Source organism: Mauremys reevesii, linkage group 7 (genome assembly GCF_016161935.1).
Source record: "Mauremys reevesii isolate NIE-2019 linkage group 7, ASM1616193v1, whole genome shotgun sequence".
Lineage (NCBI taxonomy): Eukaryota > Metazoa > Chordata > Testudines > Geoemydidae > Mauremys > Mauremys reevesii.
Genome location: NC_052629.1, coordinates 50,691,414 through 50,704,326, shown reverse-complemented (window position 1 = coordinate 50,704,326; position 12,913 = coordinate 50,691,414). Strand labels below are relative to the sequence as shown.

Genomic DNA, 12,913 nt, shown 5'->3' with positions numbered 1-12,913 from the left:
TTTGCCACACTTCTTCCTGATTTTATTAAAAGCTTTTCCCATAGTTGTGACTCAAAAATATTGCAATTTTTTGTACTTCTGCTATTTTTCTCTAAACCTCCCTTTGCAAACTGGAATTTTATTACTGCTTGGTCTGGTGCCTTAGAGTACATATTGTTGCTTGTCTGCAGTGATTGGTGCTATAAATTTCATGTGGGATCTTTCTTGTTTTTTACATTTTATTTCCGAATACAGAGAGTTAATTTGCAGACTCTTATTGTGGTTTGTAGCTACAGTAAATGACTGTACTGACCTAAGTGGTTGAAGACAAGCAGTAAAATTGATTTCAGAGATGTAACAGTCAAAACTGTACAGTAAAAGACAAAGCCACAACCGTAACATGTCTTTCACTAGTTTGAATTTCACTTCCTCTGCAGTCTGCCCCAAAGCACTTGCTGTTGCTTAATCTCAGTCCCAACAAATATTGATCAACAAAATTACTTTCCAAGGTCATCAGTCTGGACAGAACATTGTGTCAGAGATAAGCCTTGCCTTCTTTGCAGACAGAAGGGATACCCAAAATAGAGTTTGTATGAACAACTCCTTATCCAGCCCTTGGACACTGTGACATGCCTTAAAAATTAACGCTTCTCTCTAGGGTAGTTCAGATTACAGAAATACTTTCTGAACTTTGGTCTTGGACTCTGCTAACTTGAACAGGGCTGAGTAACCTGAATTTTCATCTGTATTTAGAGAGACCTTATGTCTTCACTTTTCATATGATGTCCTGGGGACTCTTTAGATACACCTGAACTATCCTGGATTTTCATTTCACTGATCAAAATATGTTTGTTTGTTTTTTAATTCACAACTACAAATATTGTTTCTTCAGCAGATGTTGATACACGAAGTAGAATTTGCTTTGTGTTAACCAGGAACATACTGTCTATTAAAACAAGTGATCAGCATGCTGAGCAATTTTTGGAATGATGAGAAAATGAGTGTGAATGCTATCAAAGTGGATTTTTTGGTCAAAGTGAATGTGGACAACACTTAGTGTTTCAGAGTGCAGTCAGAAGGAAGACTGAACTTCTGGAGAGAACCTCCATTCCACAAAATATTTGTGGTGTTGAGTCAGAAGCTGCCACTATTTTATCTGAGCATTTCATTACCCTAAAAGAATGTAGGAAGAAATATACCCAAGATTTTGATTTTGCAAATCTAATAATCTTATTAAAACTAGACATACATTAGTTTCAATGACTTTGAAAGACAAAGTACAGCTCTACTAAAGGCCTATCTTCAGAATTTGCTGAGCAGCAGAGGACAGGCTACCAAGTGTTCTTTTGGATTTCCACTTTAACAGTGTGTCTTGCCTGTGGGCTGGTGAGCCTGGGGTTAAGCCAGCCCTGATTGCAAGATGAGATCCACCTGTAAGGAATCAAGTGATTCCACTGAAAAAGGCAGCAGGATGCTGCAGGGGAGGGTGTGGTTGATAGAGTAGCTGTGATTGTAGAACCCGAGCCAGGTGAAGGTTGTGAGTGGGATTTAAAGAAGTGAAGATGAGCTGAAAAATTCTGGTTTTGACTTTTTGAGGTCTGTTTTTTTTTTTCATGTGACAAGCTCTGTTGCCAGCCTCCTCAGGAGAACTAGTGAAGAGTGAATTTAAGGACTGAATATAGAAGGTTATTGGAGATTGAGTGAATTCTTAAAGAGGCCTGGATGAAGAGGAAATAGATGCAGAATAGCTACAGAGGCAACTCTAGATATGAGGGGATGCTTGGGAGGCAGTAAAAAGCTCCCGGGCTACGTCCATACATGGTATGGATCACCAGTCTTAGCTTAAAATCACAAAGAAATGATGACACGCTCATATATTAGAGGAAGTTATTGTAGCAAGACTGGGTCCACCTAGAACTTCATTGTTCTTGCTGTACTATACACAAAGGCCCATGTCATTCTGCACCTGCAGTACAGGCTCCTAATATTTGCACTAACACTGATATTAGGCCTATTGTACACTGTTGAACAGTTCTGATTCACTCAGTGGAAGGCAGAAGTCCATATACATATTAGCCTGTTCATTATAATATAAGATTGATATTTACACAGGGGGACAAGACAGACATTTTGAGAGCCCGAGGCCCAGCTCACTCACTTTTACCAACAGCAATGTCAGTTTGGCAGGTTTTTTTGTTTGTTTGTTTGTTTTTCTTTTTGACTTTCTGGTGAAATACATCTTAGTCTTTAGTGTTATTCACTGTGTTGCAAAATGCAAACCACAGAATGTACAGGTCATGCAACATTGAGATGGAGGATGTGAGAGCTTTTGGTTTTGCACTTCCTATCCCATTGCGATTTTTAATCTGCAACCTTAGCATAAATAAAGACTTGGATGTCAGCTGCAGTCTGACTCCCAAAGAGGCTTTCAATTCACAATTAATATATCTTCCTGTAAGGGCACAAACCTGGATTACTTCACTATGCTCATAAACTAAAACCAATAATGGAAATTAAAATATCAGCAGGTGCAGGAAGTAGCTCCTTGTTCCAGAAAGAGAATTCATCCTGGTGAATGGCCGGTGGGGGCTACTTCAATCCTGCAGGGGTTGCACAGTGGGATATTTTGAGAGGAGGCACTCAATCAGTTCTCTCTCTGACCAGTTTGGCCCAACACCCCTTCCTACTGAGTGCTGCCCAGTTTTGGGGCTAGCAGGTTCCTGTGGGGGGAGGGATAGCTCAGTGGTTTGAGCATTGGCCTGCTAAACCCAGAGTTGTGAGTTCAATCCTTGAGGGGGCCACTTAGGGATCTGGGGCAAAAATTGGTCCTGCTAGTGAAGGCAGGGGGCTGGACTCAATGACCTTTCAAGGTCCCTTCCAGTTCTAGGAGATTGGTATATCTCCAATTATTACCTTAGCTTGATAGGATGCTACTCCTTTGTGCTGCCAGAACTTTGATTTATTGTGGACTTCCTGGCTAAGATTTTCAAAGTTGCCTTACACATCTGGACACCCAATTCTCATTGAAATGAATGGAAACTTGGGATCAAAATCTAACCTTCTGTTGCTAGTGACATTCAGCAGGGTACACAAGAATAGATGCTGGCATGAATCTGAGCCATAACTGCTCCCAGAGATTAGAAGGAAAAAGAGCAGAGGCAGGAGAAGGCCATAGTCAAAAAGTCATGGTGCTATTTCTTTGTTCATATTAGGGTTTGTAATCCCCACATGCACTCAGTTCCAAAAGGTTTGGGCCTAAACTACCAGCCGGTGTCCCTGTAAAACCAAGCTGAACTTTGCAATCTTTCACACTTAAAACTTTGAGCCAAGCCCAAACTTCTTAAGTATTCCTATGCTAGGTGATATTGATGTATAATGAAAATATGAGGATTAATTATTGAAAAGGAAAAGAACTGGAAGGACAGCTGATGGATGACATTTATATATAATCTAAATGCTTTCTGCATGTTACTGGTAAGGTCAAACTCTTAAATAAACTCTCCAGAGTCATTCTTCAAAACATTTTGAAAGTAGAATGTCACTTTTATTGTCAGTGCTCTAAAAGAACAGAGCAAGGTTGGGGGAACCAAAATTGAACCTTTTCTTATAAATGGGTGTGATGAGGTATATACCCCATCCTGACTCTGAAAGGGTTAAAGTGAACCTGGGAGGCCAATTAATGCTCCTGACTGCACCTAGAGGGTGGGCCAGCTCCAGTTAAAGATGAAGCCATTTGGGGAAAGGAGCTTGGATGATAACTATAAAGAAAGGAGGCTGTATGGAGAAACTCTACAGTCACTCTGTTAGTAACAGGGAAACATGGAGAAGCCACCAGGATGGAGAGAGCTACAGTGTTGAGCTCTGATAATAGGGAAGTATCTGAATGTCTTAGGAGACATTCAGTTGAAGAACATAGAGGGGTGAAACGTCAAGCATGAGGAGGGCAGAAGTGGATTTACATTTGTACATTTGGGGATTGTGGGGAAGAGCCCTGCAACTCCTGCCCTGAAAGAAGAGTGAACTTCGAGAGGCTGTAGGAGAGGTCTGCCGACAGACTTGATAAGAAGTTGTCCAGGGAGGTTGCAGCAAGGAGACTGGCAAAGTGAACCGTAATTGCTTGGCCTGGGGTGCCTGGACTAGAACCCAGTGTAATGGAAGGGCCTTGGTTCCCCGTCTAATCCCAGTATGAAGCCTGAGAAGGGGAGGTGGATTACTAGACACCCCAAGAAAAGGGTGGATATATTACTGGGTCCAGAAATGAGGGTGGCAGACCAGATGGAGGGATCAGACATTTGTTTTTGTTAGACTTTCTGTTGTCTCAGCAGGGGAGGGACTAAAACGTGACATTGACTGGAGGGTTGAGTCGTAAGAAGAAACAAACCACTTTGGGACTGGAGTGGCTGTCATTACGGAATACTAAATGAAGAGGCCCTGCCACACCATATTCAGCCATAAGGGAGTGTTCTAGTAGTGAGTCCACTCTTCCACACTGGGCAAACCCCATTAAACTTAGTAGCTGACATCTGAGGCTGCTTCTGAGCCTAGTGTGTGAATATCGCTTTAAGCCAGATTTATACCCCTAAACTTGGAGCAACCCTGGTGTAAGTTAGTGCAGTTTCAATTTTTGTTTGGCTGGTCTTGTCCCTAAGGGGCATTATCAGTAGTTGGGCATCACTTGGGCAGAGGAAATCTGCAGTCATGCTTCCTTTTCCCCAGATATGCTCTGCACAACAGGAGCTGGAAGTGGGGGTGATGTGTGAGCTATCTGAACATTCCTCCATCTAAGGTGGTATATTTTGGTTAAAACAATCAATTGACATAAAACTAATTGATTTTTCTACTGCAGAAAAGCCATAGATTATAAATGGTTTCCATCTTTGAACAATCTCTGAGTTCTTTGACCTGCCAGACTAGATGTCAATTGTGCTCACATAATTGCTGTACTGAAACTATGATGTTTTCTGTAGGTCATGCCACACCTTTTTCCCAGTCACTTTAATGCAACTACAAACAAATTGGAGCAGGAAATAGGCAAGCTATGTCTGAGTCCGTGGACCCAATTCTTCCTTTACCCACAGCCACGTAGTTCCTTTGATTTTTGACATAGTACAACAGTGTAATAAGAGGAAAATCAGGTCTTAGATCCTCAGTCAGGGCTAGACAATTTAAAATACCTCATTTTCTTAGCCTCATTCTACACTCACTCAGGTTTTGTATTAAAGTAACTCCAGTGACTTCAGTTTTCACTGATGTGAAACATTTTATAGGAAATACAGCAACAGCAATGAGCTGTAAAAAAGGGGAATTCCAAGTCTTTAATTTTTAGCTCAATATTTCATACAGCTTTAATAAAGGAAACAAGTACTTAACTAATATAGACCCTTGGGGAAGTGAATGCATTGCTCCTCATTGTATGTATCTTATCCTAATTGTTGCTAGTGACATTTCTATTCTTGGTGCCCAGTTATTTTATGAATGCAAGGAGCAAAGGTTGCCACTTTTAGCCTTCAGCTCTGTGTAGTAATTTAGGAGTACTATAGGTAGGTTTTTTTTTCTTTTGCCAATTGATTATCAAGCTTGAGTGGTTATTCAGTCTTCTTGCAAGCTTAATCTACAGCTCTGAGGCTGCCAATTACAGCAGATGCATACTGGAGCTGCTTTGTCAATTATGATCTCAAGAGCAAATAGAAATGGGAAGTGACCACTCTTTGTTGCGGGTTTGCCTGCACTGAGACACAGGAGGCCCTTTAAATCATTTCATCTAGCCTCATGGAAGAGCCCAAAAAATAATAATAATAAAAAAAAATAGGCCCTAACAAGCTTCTTTCTTTGCTAGTCTACCTCCCCACCACCAGATTGAGTGGGGTTTTTTTTGTTTGTTTTGTTTTTGTCTTTTAAATAACTTTAACATACTAATGGCTTTTGTTCCTCCTGTTTCAAAATTATTACTGTTCCCATAATGTTACAGGGACATGTGACTGGACTGCTCTTATTGAACTCAATGGGCATCTTTCCACTAAAGTTAACCAGAGTTGGATTAAGGCCTAAAAGCACTATATGTTGTATGTGTACACAGACACACATTGTATATTTAAAATATACTGTGTGTGTTCTTCTTGAGGAAATCCTATTCTTTATGTTAATTAATAAATATTTCCAAAATAAGACTAAGATGCTACATAAGAAAGAAACAGGGAAATTTAGCCCAGGCAATGTTATGTTAACTAGCAGCTGAATTACCTGACCTAATGAAGGTGTTATATAAATATGAGTTCCAAGACATATTTCTATTTGCATCTCTGTTCATCAAGAATCAATTGATACACTTCATTTAAAACCATGTCTTGCATAGAGGAAAATGGAATTAGATATATATCCCCTAAAGCAGGGGAAAAATACTAATGAGCATTTATATAGTTGGCCCTCATTTAGTGGGAGGAGGGGCTTCTTCTTCCCCAGCTGACATTTGCTACATGAGATGGTGCAGTGGGGGTGGAAGGTATTAATGGTAGTCTTGTGGGCCTGCCACACCCCATCCCAGAAAGAGGCAGTAGAGGTGAATCTTCCAAGTGGCCTAGGGAGGCTGAATGGAGCAGCCAATCAGGGCCTAGTGTGCTAGTACAAAAGAAGCTGCAGGGCAGAGCGGGGGTTAGTTGCTGAGGGGAGTTCAAGGAGTGAGGACTGTGTTCCTAGTAGGCTGCAAGAAAGGTAGCACCTTGGACAGAACAGTTGACGGCAGGGACCAGGGGAACAAGAGGGAGCTTCTGGCTAGCTGCTGGGACTTGCTAGCTGAATGACCTGAGGTCAGAGTGAAGAAGTTACTGGGGCCATGGGGAAATGGCCCAATTTAGTTGCAGAGCTGCAGCAGGAGGTTGCTTTCTATAGGGTCCCTGAGCTGGGACCCAAGTAGTGGGTGGGCCCAGGTCCTCCCCACCCCCCACTAGCCACTGAGGAAGTGGCTGGAATGATAGACTGAACCTGGGAAGGGGGAAATACAGATGGTGACTCGGCCAGAGGGCCGAGTGATGAAGAGGATGCTATGCTTATTGGACTGAGGAGGGTCTGTGGGCAGAGACACCTGGAGAAGGCACACTGGCTGGTGGAGTAAATCCCTGTGATGACCAGCAGGAAGTGCTGCTGTGGTGAGTGGCATCACAGATGGAAACTGAAATCCACACTTTTAAATGCAACACAATGTAAAGTATCTAAAAGCAAGAAACTGTCTCTTTTTAACGACCTGGGCTCCCAGCTGGAGGACTAGTTTTCACTGGGAATGGGAGGCTAACTTTATACAGAAAAGAAGCAGCTCACCATAGAAAACAGCCTTGTTTTGCAGGGAGAGGAGGTGGGAGTTCTTAAGGGCAACCTAGCTGGGCATCTTAATAAAAAAAAATAGTAGTATCAGATATAAGGAGCTGGTAAAGAATACAGCTTTAAATGTCAGATTATAAACAAGTTTGAAGAGTGGAATCCCAATTCATTTGACAACAGCAATGTTTTATCATAAAGACAATAATATGATGCTAATTAAGGTATTATCACTTCTAAAAATGCTAGCTAGTGTATCATATGATACTGCAATACATTCGTGCCATAAATCCTCTCTCCTAAAATTTTAACATCAGACTTGGAGTTCTTGGCTTGTCTGCTATCTTAAATTTGCAAACAGCCAACGGGAACCCTAGTTAGTAACTATGTGCACGATTTCTAGGGCTTTATGCTAGTTTTCATATGAGAGAGAGAGAATCTCTTGCAGCATCCACAGACAATTTAGGAGATCCCCCATCTTTCATTGGAAGGTGACAAAAGAAGGAATTGGTGGCATTAAATCCAGGTACAGTAGCCAAGCAACAAAAGCACATGCATCACACACTTAGGATATGCCTGCACTGGAGTTGGAGGTGTAATTTCCAGCTCGAGGAGACATAGCCACACTCACTGTGATCAAGTTAGTATGCTGAAGAAAGAGGTGTAGCCATGGCAGTGTGAGCAGCAGGGATGTGCTAGCTGCTGCAGGTAAATACCTAGAGTCTCAGATGGAAACAAACTTGAGGCTAGCTTAACCTGCCACTATTGCTGCTTTGTCTACACTTCTATTTTAATGTGCTAGCTCAATGAGCGCTAGTGTGGGTATGTCTACCTAAGCTGGAAGCTCAAGCTTCCAACTCCCGGGTAAACATACCCTTAGGTTATATGTGGCTAATGTGAAGTAGACAAGTAAAGTCTGTGGTGGTACTTGCTCCTAGTGGCTAGGTTAGCCTCATTGTCATCTCTGCTGAACTCATCCATGACATTTCCATTTGCTCTGACAATTACAACTTCTTTTACTTTGCTTCCCCCAAGTTCCAGCTCTCCAGCATTCCTACTGCCTTCTCAGACACATTAAGAAGCCTGACAGTGTTGCCTCTATCTCCAAACACCTTTACTAGACATCTCTTCAGACCCTAGTTGAAAACTGTCTTCCGTCATCCTAAAATCCTCAAATTTGTCCCACTGTAGAACATAACTGTTTCATCTACAGCGGCCCTTCCTTCTGTGCCATCATACAGTCTCACCACAATCAATGTAACAGAATTCTCTTTGGTAATGTAATCCCCTGGGGTGTTGCTTAAGCCTTCTCCCCTTTCTCTTCAAGGTGCGTAGTATCACCGCTATTTTGAGCAGCTTCTTCCCTCCCATCGTCCAGGTCTCTGCTGGCTCTTGATTGCTGATGCCAGGTTATAGATCTCTCTCTCTCTCTGGATGCTGATCTCTGTATCCAGAGTCTCAGAGATGTACATACTCTCTTTCTGGGGAATGAGAAGTTAGCAGGGACTCTCCGAGGTACACTGTCTCTCTTCCTGCTTCCAAACTTAAAACTCTTCCTTTACAATCTGTCACTCCTTCCCCAGTTGACTAAATGGGGGCTGTGTTGCCCTGGCTTATCAGTGGTCCAGTGGACTATTTGTTGACCCCCTGCAGAATCATCATAGAATCATAGGACAGAAAGGGATCTCGAGAGGTCTTCTAGTCCCAGCCCCCTGCACTTATGGCAGGGCTAAGTATTATCTAAACAATTCCTGACAAGTGTTTGTCTAACCTGCTCTTAAAAATCCCCAATGATGGAGATTCCACAACTTCCCTAGGAAATTTTCTTAATTATACCGATATTAGGAAGTTTTTTCTAACGTCCAACCTAAACCACCCTTGCTGTAATTAAACCCATTGCTTTTTGTCCTATCCTTAGAGGTTAACAAGAACAATTTCCCCGCCCTCCTCCTTGTAACAACCTTTTATGTACTGAAAACAGTTATCATGTTCCCCCTCCTCACCTTAGTCTTCTCTTCTCCAGACTAAACAAACCCAATTTCTTTCATTTTGCCCTCAGAGGTCATGTTTCTAGACCTTTAATTATTGTTGCTTTTTCTCTGGACTTTCTCCAATTTGTACACCTGAAATTTGTTTCCTGAAATGTGGTGCCCAGAACTGGACACAATTCTCCAGTTGAGGTCTAATCAACACAGAGTAGAGTGGAAAAATTAATTCATGTTTCCTGCTTACAACACTCCCACTAATACATCTCAGAACGATGTTTGCTTTTTTTTTTTTTTGCAACAGTGCTAAACTGTTGACTCATATTTAGCTTGTGATCCACTATGACCCCCAGATCCTTTTCCACAGTACTCCTTCTTAGGCAGCCATTTCACATTTTGTATGTGTGCAACTGATTGTTCCTTCCTAAGTGGTGTGCTTTGCATTTGTCCTTATTGAATTTCATCCTACTTACTTCAGACCATTTCTCTAGTTCGTCCAAATCATTTTGAATTTTAATCCTACCTTCCAAAGCACTTTCAACCCCTCCCTGGTTGATATTGTCCACAGACTTTATAGGTGTTGTGACAAAGTCAGGTGGGACGGCTGCAAGAGGGTCCTGGAAGACTGATATATTATCCAGGGGTGAAAGTAACTTAAAGGACTTACCGGTACGCTGGAGGTCTGAGCGGGGGCATGGCCTCAACCAGAAGAGGTGGGGCCTTTCAAGATTTAAAGGTCCTGGGGCTCCGGCTGTGGCTGGGAGCCTCAGGGCCTTTAAATCATCCCGGAGCTACCAGCTGCAGAGGCGGCTGGGAGCCACAGGGGTCAGGGGCGAATTAAAGGACCCAGGGCTCTGGTTGCTGCGGAGCTCCAGGCCCTTGAAATCCCCACCCAGCCCAACTGCCGGAGCTCCGGCAGCGCTTTAAAGGGCCCAGGGCTCCCTGCAGCGGCTGGAGCCCTGGGCCCTTTAAACCACCGTGACAGAAGCCGGTCCAGTCCAGCATGGCATATTGGCCCTTGCCAGTATGCTGTACTGTACCGTACTGGCTTACTTTCACCTCTGATGTTATCCCTAGAATGTTAAAGACCCCTTTTATCTATAAGCTGAGAAGAGGTTACCTCAGGTCAATTAGGGACACCTGAATCCAATTAAGGGCTGCCTATGGACTTCAAAAATCCCCTCCTCTGGTGAGAGAGAGAGAGAAACAAAGACAAGCTGCTGCCAGGCTAGTGGTAGCAGGGAAATAAACTGCTCCAGGGTGAGAGGTTGTGCTCCTTCCCATAGGGGAGACCTGAGTGCCTGCTAGGGGAAGGACTGACACCCTAGGGCAACCAACAGGACAACACCTTGCCCCAGAAAGGGGGACAGCAAAAGGTACCCCCTGGGTTTTTATTTATGAGACTGTTTCCTTTTTGTTTGGTGGAGGATCACTCTTTAGGCTGACCCTCAGGCCTACCCTGAAAATATGACCAAGAGACCACAGAGGGAGGAAGGCAAACCCTGCCTGGGGGGGACAGAGGCAGATTACCCCAGGCCCACCATCACCAGAGGGGAAAGCACTAAGTTTGGTGAGAGAAAAGAGGTGCCTTGCTACAGTGTCTTTCTATGCCATTATATAAAACTTTGATGAAGATACTGAACAGAACCGAACCCAGAACTAATCTCTCTATGTCCTTCCAGTTTGACTGTAAGCCACTGATAACTTCTCTCTGGGAATAGTTTTCCAATCGATTATGCACCCACCTTATAGTTGCTCAATCTAGGTTGTATTTCCTTAGTTTGTTTATGAATCCTCACTATTGGCACTAGTGGCGGTTTTAATTGATTGTCCCCACACCTTACTTGAAGCATGCTGGCAATGGGTCAGAGGGCTTTGGTAGCCATCTGACTTGTAGGCGTTTGAATAGAGCCCCCAGAGGGTATTCCCAAGTGGGTGTTACAGTAATTCCTGCACTGGAACAGGCTTGTATTGTTAAATACCGTTGAATCTAATTTGAAATGTCATCATGGAAAATATTTTTTGTTGTGCTTCTTAATTCTCTCTCTGGAGAGAACTGTAACTCTAGTTAAATGTCTTAGAACATAGACTGGATGAAAGAAGATATACAACATAAATCTGCCGTGTAGTGTACTATCTGATCCAATGACACACAGATGGAGGATAAAAACTTGGTTTCTTTAACTTGTTTATTGAGCAGTCAGTAGGTTCTGGTAAAAAGCTGGCAGTGTTGTAACTATAAAACCTAATTGAGGGAGGAAAAGAGCATTTTGGATTCTTTTGGCTTGGTTTACAAACTCAAGTGACATCTCCCAAGCCCACAAAAGCTGCTTTTGATTAAAAGCCAAATAGAAGGGGGCTGGAAAAGACTAGCTCTATTAAGCTGTTTCAGAAGAGCCTTCACTAATATTCTGCACTTGTTTTATACAGAACCATGAGCCAGGTCCTGGTCACTGATATGGCTCCTTCTATTCTATGTCATGATGCAAAGGGATTGTAAGACTGCCCCAACCACAGAGTTGAGGATTCCCCTGATATGAGGACATACTGAGGTTATGCAGAGCCATGTCATGGGCTAGGGAAGTGTGTGAGCATTGGCGGCTGTTTATGTTATAAATGTTAAAGTCTAGATTTATGAGTTTGAGTTTAATTGTGAGATTTTTGGGGGAGCGCTCATGTGAAGTGCCAGGGTGAGAGACCTGGACATTGAAGTCATCTGTTCCTTCACAGCAGAGGTACAGAACAAGCAGCAGCGGAGACCAACTCAATGCTAGCTGAGATCCTTAGCTGGGGAGAATGGCTTAACTCTGGTGTAACATCAGGTACTTCAGTAGAGCTACTTTGTCTTACACCAGCTGAGGCTCTGAACCACTGCCTTCTCAATGCACCTTGGCACTGGCCCAGAGACACTATCTCTCTCTTGTCTGTATCAGTCCATTTTGGGACAATCAGTGAATAACTCCTAAATAATCATCATTTAGCAGAGAAAGGATAGGCTTCATGTCCCATTCTTGGTCTTTCTCCTTCCCAGCGTGCCAACTGTGATTATTATTTTTTAATTATGTAGACACTTGTTGACTGGGATGACCAGATTAATTTCACATGCATCAAAGCCTAGATCTTTTGAAGGATTTCTAGACATGCCCATGTAGCAGATGTGTTTGAAAGACAGTAGAAGAATAGGAGATGATTGCTTGGTGAGGGAAAACATATCTGCATGCTTTCGCTAAAGGCCATGCTCTCCCCGGTGTAAATCTGCATGGCTCCAGTTAACTCAATGGCATTATCCTGATCTACAAAGCTGAGGATCTGGCCATGTCTGTACCCTTTCTAGTCCCTTTTTCAGAACCATGAGGGTGATTGGGTTTCATTCAAATGAAGGTTTGGGAAACAGCTCTTTGTGCAATTACGGGTACTTGCACGTCAATTAATGTATTTGCACACAATTAGTATTCATGCAACAAGTGATCGCTCACCCATCTTTGTACCTGTAGACTTTGTACATATGAGACTGAGGGTGTTGGGACAGAAGGAGGAAGCAGAAGAGGTTTTTAAAGGCAATTTCTTTCACAAACACAAACAACATCAGCATGAGGAGGGGAGGAGACAAGAGAGAGAAAAATGCTTGAGCAGCAGGAATC

At 42.9% G+C, this 12,913-nt stretch overlaps 1 long non-coding RNA gene across 1 annotated transcript in view; it reads right to left on the bottom strand.

Annotated features, from left to right (window-relative positions):
* Positions 1-9,869, bottom strand: part of LOC120368663 — a 43,515-nt gene extending 33,646 nt beyond the window's left edge. Inside the window, exon 1 of the long non-coding RNA XR_005582719.1 lies at positions 9,796-9,869. This is a non-coding gene — a long non-coding RNA (uncharacterized LOC120368663). The remainder of the gene's footprint in view (positions 1-9,795) is intronic.
* Between the last annotated feature and the right edge of the window lie 3,044 nt (positions 9,870-12,913).